The 15,009-nt window shown below is 37.9% G+C and overlaps 1 protein-coding gene and 1 pseudogene across 10 annotated transcripts in view; both read left to right on the top strand.

The window, feature by feature from the left end:
* Positions 1-15,009, top strand: part of NR3C1 (nuclear receptor subfamily 3 group C member 1) — a 126,946-nt gene that overhangs the window by 39,110 nt on the left and 72,827 nt on the right. The window lies entirely within an intron of this gene.
* LOC103020589 (60S ribosomal protein L4-like) lies at positions 4,879-6,350 on the top strand (annotated as a pseudogene).

Below are 15,009 nucleotides of genomic sequence, written 5' to 3'. Positions count from 1 at the left end.
TAATTCTTCTTTAAACAGTTGGTTAAATTCACCAGCTAAGCCATCTGGGCTTTGTTGGAATTTTTTTGATTACTAACTTAATCTCTTTACTTATTATAGGTCTTTGATATTTTCTGTTACTTTTTGAGACAGTTTTGGTAGTTTCTAGAAATGTGTCCATTTCATCCAGGTTATCTAATTGGTGGGTATGCAGTTGTTCATTGTATTCCTTTATAATCCTTTTTATTTTTCTAAGGTCAGTAGTAATGTTCACACTTTCATTTCTGATTCTAGTCATTTAAGTCTTTTTTTTTTTTTTTTGGTCAAATCTAGCTAAAGTTTTTATTGATTTTTCATTGAAGCAACTTTGGGTTTTGTTGAGCTTTTCTATTGTTTTTCTATTCTCTACTTCATTTATTTCCACTCTAGTCTTTATTATTCCTTTATTTATGCTTCTTCGTTTTCTAGTTTCTTAAGGTGGGAGATAAAACTATTGATTTCAGTTCTTTCTTCTTTATAAGATAAACATTTACAGCTATAAATTTCCCTCTTAGCACTGCTTTTGCTGCATCCCATAAATTTTGGTATGTTTTATATTTTGTTTTCATTTATCTCAAGGTATTTTCTCATTTACCTTGTGATTTTTTTTTTCTTTCTTTAACTCACTAATTATTTGGAATGTTTAATTTATATATACCTGTGAATTTTCTGAATTTTCTTCTGTTAATTTCTAACTTCATTCTGTTGTGGTCAGAGAACATAATTTGTATGATTTCAGCCTTTTAAATTTTATTTGACTTGTTTTATGGCCTAATGTATCATCTATCCTAGAGAATGTTCCATGTGCACTTGACAAGAATTAATATTTTTCTTTTGTAGTGTTTTTCTTTTGGAGTGTTTTACAGATGTCTCTTAGATTTAATTGTTATAGGGTGGTGTTCAAGTGTCTGTTTCCTTGCTAAATTTCTTTCTAGTTCTATTATTGAAAGTGGGGGTATTAAAATTTCCAACTAATATTACTGGGTTATTTCTCTTTTGTTAGGTTTTGCTTCATATTGTTGTTTGGTGCATATATGTTTATATTTGTTACTCACTTTTATCATTAAACACTGCCCATCTTTGTCTCTGGAGACAATATTTGTGTTGTCTGTTTTATCTGATATTAGTGTAGCCACTCGTGTGTGCTGTTTGAATGGAATATCTTTTTCCATCTTTTTATTTTCAGTTTATTTCTGTCTTTAAATCTGAGTCTCTGTAGACAGCATATAGTTGGATCATTTTCTTAAATCCATTCTGCCATCCTCTGCCTTTTAATTTGAGAGTTTAATCTGTTGATATTTAATATAATTACTGGCAAGGAGGACTCTTTTGTTCCTTAGTTTCTCCATTACTATCTTCTTTTGTATTAAAGTTTTCTAGTGTGATAATTTTAATTCACTTGTCATTTCTTTTACTCTATTTTTTGAGTTATTTTCTTACTGGTTGCCCTGGAGATTACATATTGTCTATATATATCTCTATATTAGATTGTCTGTTATTGTTACAGATTTCATCTTTATATATTGTGTGCCTATCCACCTAGATTTATAATTACTGTTGATGCCGTTGTCTTTTCAATAAGAAAGGGGAAAGGAGTGATAAACAAAAGGTACATTTACACTGTCTTGTGCATTTACTTATGTAGTTACCTTTCCTAGTGTACTTTATTTCTTCATGTGTATTTGAGTTACTGTGTAGTGTCTTTTCATTTCAGCCTGAAGAACTCCCATTAGCATTTGTTGGAGGGCAGGTTTTCTAATGATGAACTGCTTCAGTTTTTGTTATTTGGGAAGGTATTAATTTCTCCTTCATTTTTGAAGGATTGTGTTGTCAGATATAGAATTCTTGACTAACTCTGAATTCTTATAGCACTTTGAATATGTCATCCTACTGTCTTCTGGCCTGCCCCTGTGTAGTTTCTGATGAGAAATCACTTGTTAGTCTTACTAAGAATCACTTGAACATAATGAGTTGCATCTTTCTTGCTGCTTTCAAGATTCTGTCTTTAGCTTTTGATAGTTTATGATGTGCCTATATGTGGATCTTTTTGTGTCTATTCTTTTGGAGTTTGTTGGGCTTCTTGGATATTTTTCATAAAATTTGGCATATTTTTGGCCACTATTTGTTTAAATATTCTTGCTTTCCCCTTCTCTCCTCCTTATGTGACTCCCATTATGCATATGTTGGTGTATTTTATGGTGTCCCACAGGTCTCTGAGCCTCTGGTGTTTTTGTTTGTTTTTTCCATTTCAAGTTTACTGAATCTTCTGCCTGCTCACATCTGCTTTTGAGCCCCAACAGTGAATTTTTCATTTCAGTTATTATACTTTTCTGCTCCAAAATTTCCATTTGGTTCAGTTTTATAACATCTCTTTATTAATCTACTCAATTTAATGACACATTTTTGTTTTTACTTTCCTTTAAGTTCTTTAGACATAGTTTACTTTATGTCATGGAACACAGTTAAAATAGCTTTGTCTAGAAAGATCAACATCTAGGCTTCCTCAGTCCGCTTCTATTCTTTTCTCTTGTGCATGTGCCATACTTTCTTATTTCTTTGCGTACCTTGTAATTTTTTTTGAAAACTGGATATTTCAAATATTACAATATGGTACCTCTTCCCCCTTTGCAGTGTTTGTTGTTTTCGATGTGTATTGTAGATGCTGTTTGTTTAGTGACTGTTTGAACTAATTCTGTAAAGGTTGTATTCTTTGTCCATTGTGGACCCTGAAGTCTCTGTTCCATTTGCTTAGTGTCAATTAATGATTGAACAGTGGTTTTATTAAATATCTGGAAACAATAAAATTTTCCAATCTTTGCCCGGGGGCTCAGTGTGTGTGTTAGCGTGAGCCTTTAACTTTTAACTCCTGGAGTTTACAACTCTGCCTTAGCCTTTACTTCCAGCTTCCGTGGAGCTTCAAGGTCAATAGGAGGTGAAATCCTAGGGCCTTCTTAGATCTTTCCTGAGGCCATGCATTCGGCCTTCTAGATTTCCAGAATATGTCAGACCTTTTCAAAGCTCCAGACTTTCCTTCTAAGCTTTCTGGTTAGTGTATTGTTTGCCCCCAACTGTTATCCATCACCCCAAGCAACAGCAAACTAAGACATTAGCATGAACATTGCCAACAAATCCCTCACCCCCAGCCACACATTGCAACCCTGCCCCCTACCGCTGAAATATAGCACTTTAGCACTGAGCCAGGTCTGAGTTAGGCAAAATAAAGACAGTCTTTTTGAGGTGGTCTTCTAGGGAGCCACCAAAATGGTCAGAACAAATAATTAGAATTCTTTGCAAATACGGTTCATTTTACTACCTCTGGTACTAGGAATGTGGGCTGTTATTTTCATGACTACTGCTAAGCTGGAGAGTAGGGGATGGGACTGGGTAATTTAAAAACACCACAAAGTTTGCTATTCTTAACCAAGAATCAGTGGCGGGGCTGTGGCGGGGGGGTGGGTGTTGGAATAAGCTTTGTCTGGGTTGCTGCAAGCCTTTGAGGGTTCCAGAAACATTGGTTCTGACCGTTTGTGCCTTTTTATTCTTTGCTCGTGTGGGGGGTGGAATCTGGAGTTCCTTACTCCACCATTTTTGCTAATTTCACTCTCTTTTTAAAAATTTTTATTGGAATATAGTTGATTTACAATGTTGTGTTAGTATCTGCTGCACAGCAAAGTGAATCAGTTATACATACACATATATCCACTCTTTTTTAGATTCTTTTTCCATTTAAGTCATTACAGAGTGCTAATTTCACTCTTATATTAAAAGTGCTTTTTGTAAAACCCAAATGTGTTTTCTCTGAAGTCTCTCCAATTCTGAATAATGGAAAATACTATTATGGCCCTTTGGTTTGGAAAATGAATTCATATTCACCAAAAGCCAGCATTAGAGCTCTTGCAAACTGTTTTACTGTTGGTCTTAACTTCACAATCTATCGTCTTGTATATTGGCTACTACACAAGTGGTCCTGAGCTGTCACAAGTTCAACTTTGGAACAAATGAGCTATTTTGTAAAGAAGCTGCAGTTGTTTGAAAAGTACATATTTATGCCTTTTCCACCAAACTGCTTTTCTTGGTAAACCTAGAAAATTCTTATAGCAGCTGACAAACATTTCAAGCCACTCTATGGTGGTACTGCCCACTATCCAAAAGTTTCAGTAGTAGTGTCATCTTTATCTGTATGGTAGTATTTGAGCAACTAATTGATTTAGTAGTGTTTTTCAGACTACTCTGAAGAACTGTCACGAACTATAGTGGTAACTCCAGGAGATGGGGTCTAACACAGAGAAATCTACCCAGGTTTTATTACATACCTTATTTCCAGTGAAGCTTTTCTTTGAAGAAAGAGTTCTAGGGTTTTAAAATTTATTTCAAATGCCATTTGTTATATTATATTTTTATGTAATTTTAGTGAAATTAATTGAAAATAGAAAAAATTATGGTGCTGATTTAGGGATTAAAATGTTGGGTTTCTATATTTAACAAAATTAGGACAGTGATAGAAATTGTGAGTGTGCACCAAATAGTCAATCTCTGGCTTTACCTGCGTGCTCCTTACACTTAATCAGGTGTACTTTTTGTTCAGTAATAAAGGGGGAAAAAAATCAGAGAACGTGTGAAGTATAGAAATATATCACTGAATATTGTATCTTTAGAATGAAGTACAACTAGGGATTCTGTAGTATACTTTAGCTTTCTTGGAATAGGACATTACCCACCTCATCCCCACACCCCCTTGTAAAACATGTGTCTTTTCACTTATCACAAATGATTTTTAAAAAGCATTGTGTATAGAAACAGGGAATGCTTGATTTATCACCGAATCAAGACTCTCCATCGGCTTTTCCTGTGGAAGCCGCCGGGTTGAGGGGAGTGTGGTCTTCTCCTCTCCTCGCCATGGCGTGTGCTCGTCCACTGATATCAGCGTACTCTGAAAAGGGGGAGTCATCTGGCAAAAATGTCACTTTGCCTGCTGTGTTAAAGGCTCCCATTCAACCAGATGTTGTGAACCTTGCTCACACCAACTTGTGCAAAAACAACAGACAGCCCTATGCTGCCAGTGAATTAGCAGGTCATCAAACCAGTGCTGAGTCTTGGGGTACTGGCAGAGCTGTGGCTTGAATTCCCAGGGTTCAAGGTGGCGGCACTCACCGTTCTGGCCAGGGTGCTTTTGGAAATATGTGTCGTGGGGGGGGGGCTCATGTTTGCGCCAACCAAGACCTGGCGACATTGGCACCACAGGGTGAATACAATGCAGAAGCGATATACCATCTGCTCTGCGTTGGCTGCCCCAGCTTTACCAGCGCTGGTCATGTCTAAAGGTCATCGTATAGAGGAAGTTCCTGAACTTCCTTTGGTGGTTGAAGATAAAGTTGAAGGCTACAAGAAGATCAAGGAGGCTGTTTTGCTTCTGAAGGAACTTAAGGCCTGGAATGATATCAAAAAGTTCTACGCCTCACAGCGAATGAGAGCTGGCAAAGGCAAAATGAGAAACCGTCGCCATATCCAGCACAGGGGACCCTGCATCATCTATAATGAGGACAGTGGTATCATCAAGGCCTTCAGAAACATCCCTGGAACTACTCTGCTTAATGTAAGCAAACGGAACATTTTGAAACTTGCTCCTAGTGGGCGTGTGGGACGTTCCTGCGTTTGGACTGCAAGTGCTTTCCCCAAGTTAGAGGAGCTGTATGGCACTTGGCATAAAGCTGCCTCCTCAGGAGTAACTACAACCTCCCCATGCACAAGATGCTCAACACACACCTTAGCAGAATCTTGAAAAGCCCAGAGATCCAAAGAGCCCTCCGGGCACCATGCAAGAAGGTTCATCGCAGAGTCCTAAAGAAGAATCCACTGAAAAACCTGAGAATTGTGTTGAAGCTAAACCCACATGCAAAGACGATGAGCCGGAACACCATTCTTCGCCAGGCCAAGAACCACAAAATCCAGATGGATAGGGCAGCAGCAGCACTAGAAGCCAAATCAGATGAGAAGGGGATTCCAGGCAAGAAGCCTGTGGTGGAAAAGAAAGGAAAGAAGGCTGTTTGCGTTGAGAAGCTGAAGAAACCAAAGAAGCCTTTGGTGGGAAAAAAGGCTGCAGTGACCAAGAAACCAGCATCTGAAAAGAAGCCCACTAAAAAGAAGCCCACAGAAAAAAAACCCACCACAGAGGAAAAGAAGGCTGCTGCGTAAACTTACATTTGTTTATTCTGTAAAGGTCAAATCATTTTGGACAGCTGATTTTGAATAAAGACCTGATCAAAGAGGCAATGAAAAGAAAAAAATAAGACTCTCCATAGTCTAAGAAATAACTGATAGAAGACTTTTGCCAATTAACTTATCTTTCATTTCCTTTTCTTTTATAATTCTATTAAAATTTATTATTTTTAATTATGCCGTAATCCAAAGGTCTTAATCCAGGGACATTAATTCCTGTATCGTTGCTGCCTAGTTTGTCTTCTGTCATTCAGCAGTGCTTCCTACTTAGAGTCAATAAAACTAGCTTAATCTAACAATCAAAAAAGAAAGCTATTGACTGAGTTTAGATAAACAGCTCTAATCTGTTTTCAACCTAAATATTCAGTACTCTCCAGTTGCTGAAAGGAAAATGCTCCATCCAGAATTGTTCTGCGACATGATTATTTTTCTTCATCCCCATTCCTTCTTCTGTGGGGTATTTAACTTATTTTATTTTATTTATTTATTATTATTATTTTTTAATTTTATTTATTTATTTATTTATTTATGGCTGTGTTGGGTCTTCGTTTCTGTGTGAGGGCTTTCTCTAGTTGCGGCAAGCGGGGGCCACTCTTCATCGCGGTGCGCGGGCCTCTCACTATCATGGCCTCTCCCGTTGCGGAGCACAGGCTCCAGACGCGCAGGCTCAGCAATTGTGGCTCACGGGCTTAGTCGCTCCGCGGCATGTGGGATCCTCCAAGACCAGGGCTCGAACCCGTGCCCCCTGCATTGGCAGGCAGTCTCTCAACCACTGCGCCACCAGGGAAGCCCTTAACTTATTTTAAATAGTAATCAGTATGTTGTAACTTCTGTGTGCTTTGTTTGTTTTTATTTTTCACTGGATAGACTCTAGACAAAACTCTTTAGGTGCTGTACAGCAGTAGCTGTCAGTTTATAGTGGAGACAATTTACAGTAGAGCTAGGCTGTGTGCTTAACTTGGAAGTCACTCTGCTTACTATTTATCAGTTGCTTTACAGGGGTCCCTTAATGAGATAACAGAAACCAAAGAAACATCAGTAGGTGGAGCAATGTCTTTAATGTTTCATTATATGTTACAGGTAAGACAAAGCCTAGTACCACTTTTGGCAACTATGTGATTAAATATGGGTAAATTTCTTTATTCTTATATTGATGTTTTATGTGGCAGTAGTAAATTTTAGATTAGTCTTATATTAATCAGCAAAGAAAAAGTCTGAGAGTATCCTGAATATTTTGTGTCTAAATAATTTAACAGTGATCTAGTAAGCTACTCCTATAGAAATGTAATTGATGAGCTTGAAAACTTCACCCTCTTTAAAATTACCACCTTGAATTTTACCTATCTTTTAAAGCTGATTCAAGTCCTCTCTGAAACAAGGCTGGTGTCTTTTACCAATTTTTTTAAAAAATAGCTTGATAGTACATAAAATTGCAGAGAAAAAAATCTAAACATCTTTCAAAACCAAATCATATATAATCCAGTAGAAGTAGTTTTACTAAGTTTGCAAATAGTGGCAGAGATTAGAACTCATGCATTTAGTATATTTCAAAACAAAATTTTTATATTACAAAATTTTGATCAAATATTGTGCTATAAAAAATACCTTGGATAATTATTCTTTAATCACGTATGTGAAAAATGTGGCTTTTCTTTTGCAACTTAGTAAGCTTTTCACAGTGTCACTGTGGCTTTTAAATTTTTAATTACTCAACAGAGTAAGCTGAAACCACACATACCACTTAAACTATGCATTCATGTATGCTTTTTCCTATAAAATATATGAAACTCAAATCTTTAATTTTGAAATTCAAAAATGGTTTTATTTTCTTTAGTAGAAATAAAAGCTTGATTTTTAAAAATCCAAACTGAGGAAACAATTGTGTACTTTGGTACATTTCTCTATTAGTATTGACTATATACCATGTGGCCCATTAATTAATAAAGGCAATCACTTCAGAATTCATGAGTGGCAGAAGTCACTGAGTACTTTGGGAAATAAGGAGAAAGCTTTTGTTGAGGATCATTGAGGAAGATTCTAAGGCAAAAAGGGACAGAATAAGCAAAAATCTAGAGGTTCATTATAGGCACTCAGAACATATACGTTAAGTAAATGAATGAGGGAATTTAAGTTGGCATATTGAGGGACACTGAGAAAACATACTGACTGGAAGACGGTTGCCACAAGAAATTTGTGAGAGATATGTTACAGTCCACATTTTGGTGGGCCTTGTTAAAGTTCGGGCTTTATTTTTACAAGGAAAAGAAGGTTTGATAGAGGTTTGGAAATGAGGCTTGGGGCTGATAATGGAGACAATGTGAGGTTTTAGGGCAGTGGTTTCCAAACTCTGTTTAAATACAAATACAAGTTTGATGGTAAGCCTGGCATTCCAATTTCAGTTTTACTGGTTTTAGCAAAACAGCTTCACTGATCTGATTGCTTCCTATATAGATTAGTATTATGATTTTGTATAAAATATGCTTTATCAGTATAATATCACTTCTACCTGTTTTATGTGTTGGGGGTTCTGCATAAGGTTTACTTTTTAAAACGAAGGATTTTGCAGCTAAGGGCTTGAAAACTCTTGTTTTAGGAAAATGGATTAAAGCAGGTAAAACTACAGACAAAGAGAATAGTTATGAGGTTCTGTGTTCAGATTTCTTTGGTAACATTTACACAGTAGAATTCCTTTCAGAAATATTTAATGGTACCAGATATTAGACGGTTGTAATGGCTAAGGTGTTCAGAGGATGCTACGATATTCATGACTCATGATCAAAATGACATTAAGGCTATCCCTCTTCAAAATTACATCATTTACTTGTGTGGAATACTTGCTGTTAATGCAGGTGTCCCAGAGCCTTTCTTCCTTTCTCATGTCCTCTTGTGACCTGTCCACTGCTGAACTAACATGGGTCTCACTGAATATGATTAAGAAAAATTCTCTGATGGAGAATTCTGTATATACTGAATGTTAAATAATAACGTCTTTTGGAAAATGGCAGCAAAATATTTGAAAGGATGAATAAAGAAGTAAAAAGAACAAAACTTAACAATTCTATAAATGTTTTGTTTATTGGGGTGGGGAATGGGAAGAGCTGCTGGTAAGAGAGGATACGAAGAGAAGAGATGTCTACTTTCATTTCCTTGTAGCCCAGCCCCATTTAGCCAAATCCTGACATACTTTACTGAAAATAAATTTCCTATTCAGTAGCACATAATAACCTAAAGATCAAGGCATCTTAACTGGGCTGTTTTCAGATGAAAGAACTGTTCATTTGGCTTGAAAAGATATTCAAGAAAATATCTGCTAAAGTTTTTTCTTGTTTACCTCAGGTTTTTTGGTTACCTATTAACCAAAATTTCAGAACTACTTTTAGTTCTGGATGTCTAACAACTATATAAGGGAAGTTGAGGCTTGGGGGAAGATGAGATGATACTTAGGAATACATACCACCTTAATATGAGACAATTAAATTACAGTTATGAAGGTATGTATTTTTCAGTGAGGACAACTAATACCACAGAATTTTCTTTCTTATTGAATGTTAAAAATGCGAATTTGAAGGTACTACTCTGAAAAACTTTTATAAAAAATAGTGGGGGAGGTGAAGAAAAGGAGGGAAAAAAAGCCTATGGCATTACCCTACTTGTAGTTCATTACCCTATTTGTATTGCCTACATTGCCCTTCTTTCGTTCAGCTCTAAAATGAGGATTACAGAATTCATTTAAATTTTTTTAATTATAGAATTATTTTTCACTTAATAGGTAAAATGTACATCTTTTGACTTCCTTCAGTTTCAGCTTTCTCATGCTTTGATGCTCAATTTTGTATGGAATAGAGTTGTTTTGTTAAACAAAACTGTTTTTTGTTTATGTTTTTGTCATTGGTTAAAATCGAAAGGGAAAGTGAGGTTAGAAATTTATCTGAAAAATGGAACTATTTATAGAAGAATTATATTTAATTATCAACCTATTAAATTTGAATTTTGTCAATACTATGCATAATCTTATTACCAGGCTATTTATCATTGTGTTGACAAACCAACTTGCTGTCCTGTAGCAAATGTACTAGGAAATACATTACCCATATAAAATAAAACTTTCAACCTATTTAATGAATAATTGATGATTGTTAGCCCTTTGGGTTTAGAAGTGACTGAGGAAGTGAGGAAGTACCACTTTTGCTTCATCATTATTTTGAAATCCTGTTTATAAACTATGTAATTCCCAAGGCCATGAGTGTGGCACCTTTCCAGGTATTAACTATTGTAACAAAGATAGAATTTGATTTTATTTACCTAGTGAAGTCTAATTTAAACCTCACACCCTAGTGAGATCTTAGAAATATCATGTACTCTGACCTGTAACTAGTCCCAGTACTCTGTGTATATTTTCGGGGCCTCTTTCGGGGCTCTTAGAAGAGAAATTTAACCTAAGTATGACGATCATTAACACTAAACCCCCCACCCCTAATTTTTTTAGAAAGTAGTATAGGATAATTTAGTAAGTTATTTGATAGAATTTGCACATGATTTTTTTTTAAAAATGGAAAGTGAGAAACACAAAAAACTTAAAGACATGGCAGAAGAATTATTATCATAGGACCAAAGGTTGCAGGAACTAACACTCCGAATTTACTGGGCATAACGGACTTAGAACATGGAGAAACAAACAGACAAAAAACAACCCATACTAGCTCCGAGAGCCTAAATAATCCTACATTTAATAAAATGATTCACTCTGCCATTTGGGCTTGGAAATTAGGTAAAATTACTGAGATAACTAGAAAATGTCTGTCATGAAATGATTTGTTTAGGGTCCTCTAATAGTAAAAGGTGTAAGTCTCTAGAACCTACTGAAAAATTGACTCAAGAAGCATATAAGGAAGAAGCCAGAGATGCCAAGTCGTACATAATAGTGCTTTCTGTTTTACAGTAGTTAGCTTTGGATGTTTCTGTGGTCTTACTAGCTTCGTCCTCTTTCCACAGAGGCTGTTGAAGGTATCTCTCATTTCTGTGTTTGGTCATCTTTTTGCTCCAGATATGCAGCTTTAAAAGTACTTTTGAAAAAAAAAAAAGTATTTTTGGTTCCTGGGGCCCTTTGAGCTGGGGTTTGTTCAAAATGGTTGGTGACTTGATTCTAGGATTATTTGATGAGACATTCCCTTTTTATGTCTGTCACTCATTTTTAACATTCATTGAACACACTGAGTGAAAGATATGTTCTGAACTTTTCAATGGCAGCTGATAACAATGATGGCAGATAACCCTGGGGAGACATTTAGGGAATAGCAATAGTAGACAAGTTTGGTCCAAAAGAAAAAGGTTTATTACTACCTGGTTTTCCCTAAACTAGCCAGTGTGGGTGGGAAGAGGCTCTCCAAGTGCCAGGTAGCAAACATGATTTCTGAGGGCAGACCAGGAATCACTTGTTTGAATCATCGTGTTATTCTTACCCACGTCTCTCTTGTTAATGAGAGTTCATTTTTTATGTTTTTCACTCTTCCTCTGGACATTCTGTTTCTTTTACTATTCTCAATCTGCGTGCTAAACACTGTGTATTTAAAGGTTTCAGTCTAATTAAGTTCAAATCCATTTTAAGATAGATATTGTAGCCTTTAAAAGTTATACTTAAAAGGTACTTAAAATGATTAGAGGACACCACTCATTCCACTGATAAACTATTATTTTAAGATTGTCTATTGAGGGGCAATTATTTGACTTTAAAACGCTGAGGTTATGGAAACTGGATTATAATATTTTAGAGCAGTATTAAAAGTAATACCTCTAAGAATTTAATAAAGCTTATAAACCTCTCTTTTGCTCTGTCTTGAAAAGACAGTCTGACTCTGTCTGTAGGCATTCATTCTTTGTGGCATGATTGGTCGACAAGGAGTAAACAACTTACTGTAAATGGGCACCATGCCAGCTGGCTTCAAGCAGCCTCAAGCTTGTGATTTGCAGTCAGGGTTAGGAAAATGCCTTTTAACTTATTCATTTCCGCTTCTTTTAAACAGGGAAAAAAGGCACAACTATACTGATTTAAGTACCTCATAAGATCTTTCAAGGCTTACAAGATCTTTTAGGAATCCCATGGAACTTATCAGTACTATTTCACTGGATCTGAATACCTCTCACATAACAATGATAAGTTTTAAAAGGCAGTTTTAAATATTAAAACAAATTTTTCGAATTGGCTTGCCCTCACCTTGTCTATTTGGGATTCTATTTGGGAGCTTCTCTGACCTAGTTTCAAAGGATTTAATTTACTGGCCAACACTATTTTGGGAAAAAAATATTATATAAAAAACTGAGTTTTTTTCATTTTATTTTTTTACTTACATAAGATAAACCCAAAAATATCTTGTAAAAGAGGGAAAGAACTTACCTTTCCTTTAAAGATGTATTATGCCCAAAGCAGTTGTTTGGAGCTGGTGAATCATTTAACCACCTAAGCCAACTGAGGGTCATTCCTGTATGAAAAGTGGAGGCTCCTGAATTCTGTACAATTTTTTATTGAAAAACTAGTCAAGGCCTAATGGTCTTCTTGAATATTCTATCATACTGTATCCACAATTCAAGAAATGCTTGTGGTTAGTTTTTTTTTTTTTCTATTAAGGTTAGAGCAGTTTTGTGGAATCAAATTATTAATTTGAAGGTTTCTAAAAGATTTTTGTAGATTTTTATTTACTTGGAAATTGGATGGAGGACATTTTGTCTAAATTGAAATTTATTTAAAAAATTAAAGCATTAGGGGGGACCTTCAAGATGGCAGAGGAGTAAGACGTGGAGATCACCTTCCTCCCCACAAATACATCAAAAATACATCTACATGAGGAACAACTCCTACAGAACGCCTACTGAACGCTGGCTGAAGACCTCAGACTCCCCAAAAGGCAAGAAAATCCCCACGTACCTGGGTAGTGCAAAAGAAGAAAGAAAAAACAGAGACAAAAGAATAGGGACGGGACCTGCATCTCTGGAGGGTGCTGTGAAGGAGGAAAAGTTTCCACACACTAGGAAGCCCCTTCACTGGCGGAGACGGGGTGGGCGGGGGGGAAGCTTCAGAGCCACGAAGGAGAGTGCGGCAACAGGGGTGCAGAGGGCAAAGCAGAGAGATTCCTGCACAGAGGATCAGTGCCGACCAGCACTCACCAGCCCGAGAGGCTTGTCTGCTCACCCGCTGGGGTGCGTGGGGGCTGGGAGCTGAGGCTCGGGCTTCGGAGGTCAGATCCCAGGGAAAGAACTGGGGTTGGCTGCGTGAACACAGCCTGAAGGGGGCTAGTGTGCCACAGCTAGCCGGGAGGGAGTCCGGGAAAAACTCTGAACCTGCCTAAGAGGCAAGAGACCATTTTGTCGGGGTGCGCGAGGAGAGGGGATTCCTTCCCTGTCTGCCCACAGAAGGCAGAGCACCGCCTAAACAAGCTCCAGAAACAGGTGTGAGCCGCGGCTATCACCTCGGACCCCAGAGATGGGCATGAACCGCTACTGCTGCTGCTGCAGCCATCAAGAATCCTGCGTGCAAGCACAGGTCACTATCCACACACCCGCCCCCGGAGCCTGTGCAGCCCGCCACTGCCAGCGTTGTGTGATCCAAGGACAGCTTCTCTGGGAGAACACACGGCGCACCTCAGGCTATTGCGATGTCGTGTTGGCCTCTGCTGCTGCAGTCTCACCGCGCATTCTGATTATAACTACCGTACCCCTCCCTCCCCCCGGCATGAGTGAGCCAGAGCATCCTAATCAGCCACTGCTTTAACGCCGTCCTGTCTGGGTGGGAACAGAAGTCCGAGGGCAACCTACATGCAGAAGTGGGGCCAAAACCAAAATTTAACTCCAGGAGCTGTGCAAACACAGAAGAGAAAGGGAAATCTCTCCGTGCAGCCTCAGGAGCAGTGGATTAAATCCCCACAATCAACCTGAGGTACCCTGCATCTGTGGAATACCTGAATAGACAATGAATCAACCCAAAATTGAGGCGGTGGATTTTGGGAGCAACTGTAGCCTTGGGGTTTGCTTTCTGCGACTGACTTGTTTCTGATTTTTATGTTTATCGTAGTATAGTTTTTAGCACTTCTTATTAGTGGATTTCTTTATTGGTTTGGTTGCTCTCTTTTTTTTTAGTATTTTTTTTTATTTTAATAATTTTTAAATTTTAATTATTTATTAAAAAAATTTTTTTTTCCTTTCTTTTTTACTCCCTTTTCTTCTGAGCCATGTGGCTGACGGTGTCTTGGTGCTCTGGCCTGGTGTCAGGCCTGAGCCTCTGAGGTGGGAGGGAAGTTCAGGACATTGGACCACCAGAGACCTCCCAGCCTCATGTAATATTAGTCGGCAAGAGCTCTCCCAGAGATCTCCGTCTCAACACTAAGACCCAGCTCCACCCAGCGGCCAGCAAGCTCCAGTGCTAGACACCCCATGCCAAATAACTAGCAAGACAGGAACACAACCCCACCCATTAGCAGAGAGGCTGCCTCAAATAATACTAAGTTCACAGACACCCCAAAACACACACAGATGCAGCCCTGCCCACCAGAAAGACAAGATCCAGTCCCACCCACCAGCACACAGGCACCAGTCCCCCCACCAGGAAGCCTACACAAGCCACTGAACCAACCTTACCCACTGGGGACACACACTAAAAACAATGAGAACTATGAACTTGCAGCCTGCAAAAAGGAGACCCCAAACACAGTAAGTTAAGCAAAATGGGAAGACAGAGAAATATGCAGCAGATGAAGGAGCAAGGTGAAAACCCACCAGACCAAATGA

The sequence above is a fragment of the Balaenoptera acutorostrata genome, chromosome 2, assembly GCF_949987535.1.
Source record: "Balaenoptera acutorostrata chromosome 2, mBalAcu1.1, whole genome shotgun sequence".
Classification (NCBI taxonomy): Eukaryota; Metazoa; Chordata; class Mammalia; order Artiodactyla; family Balaenopteridae; genus Balaenoptera; species Balaenoptera acutorostrata.
This window is presented reverse-complemented; position numbering and strand designations above follow the sequence as displayed.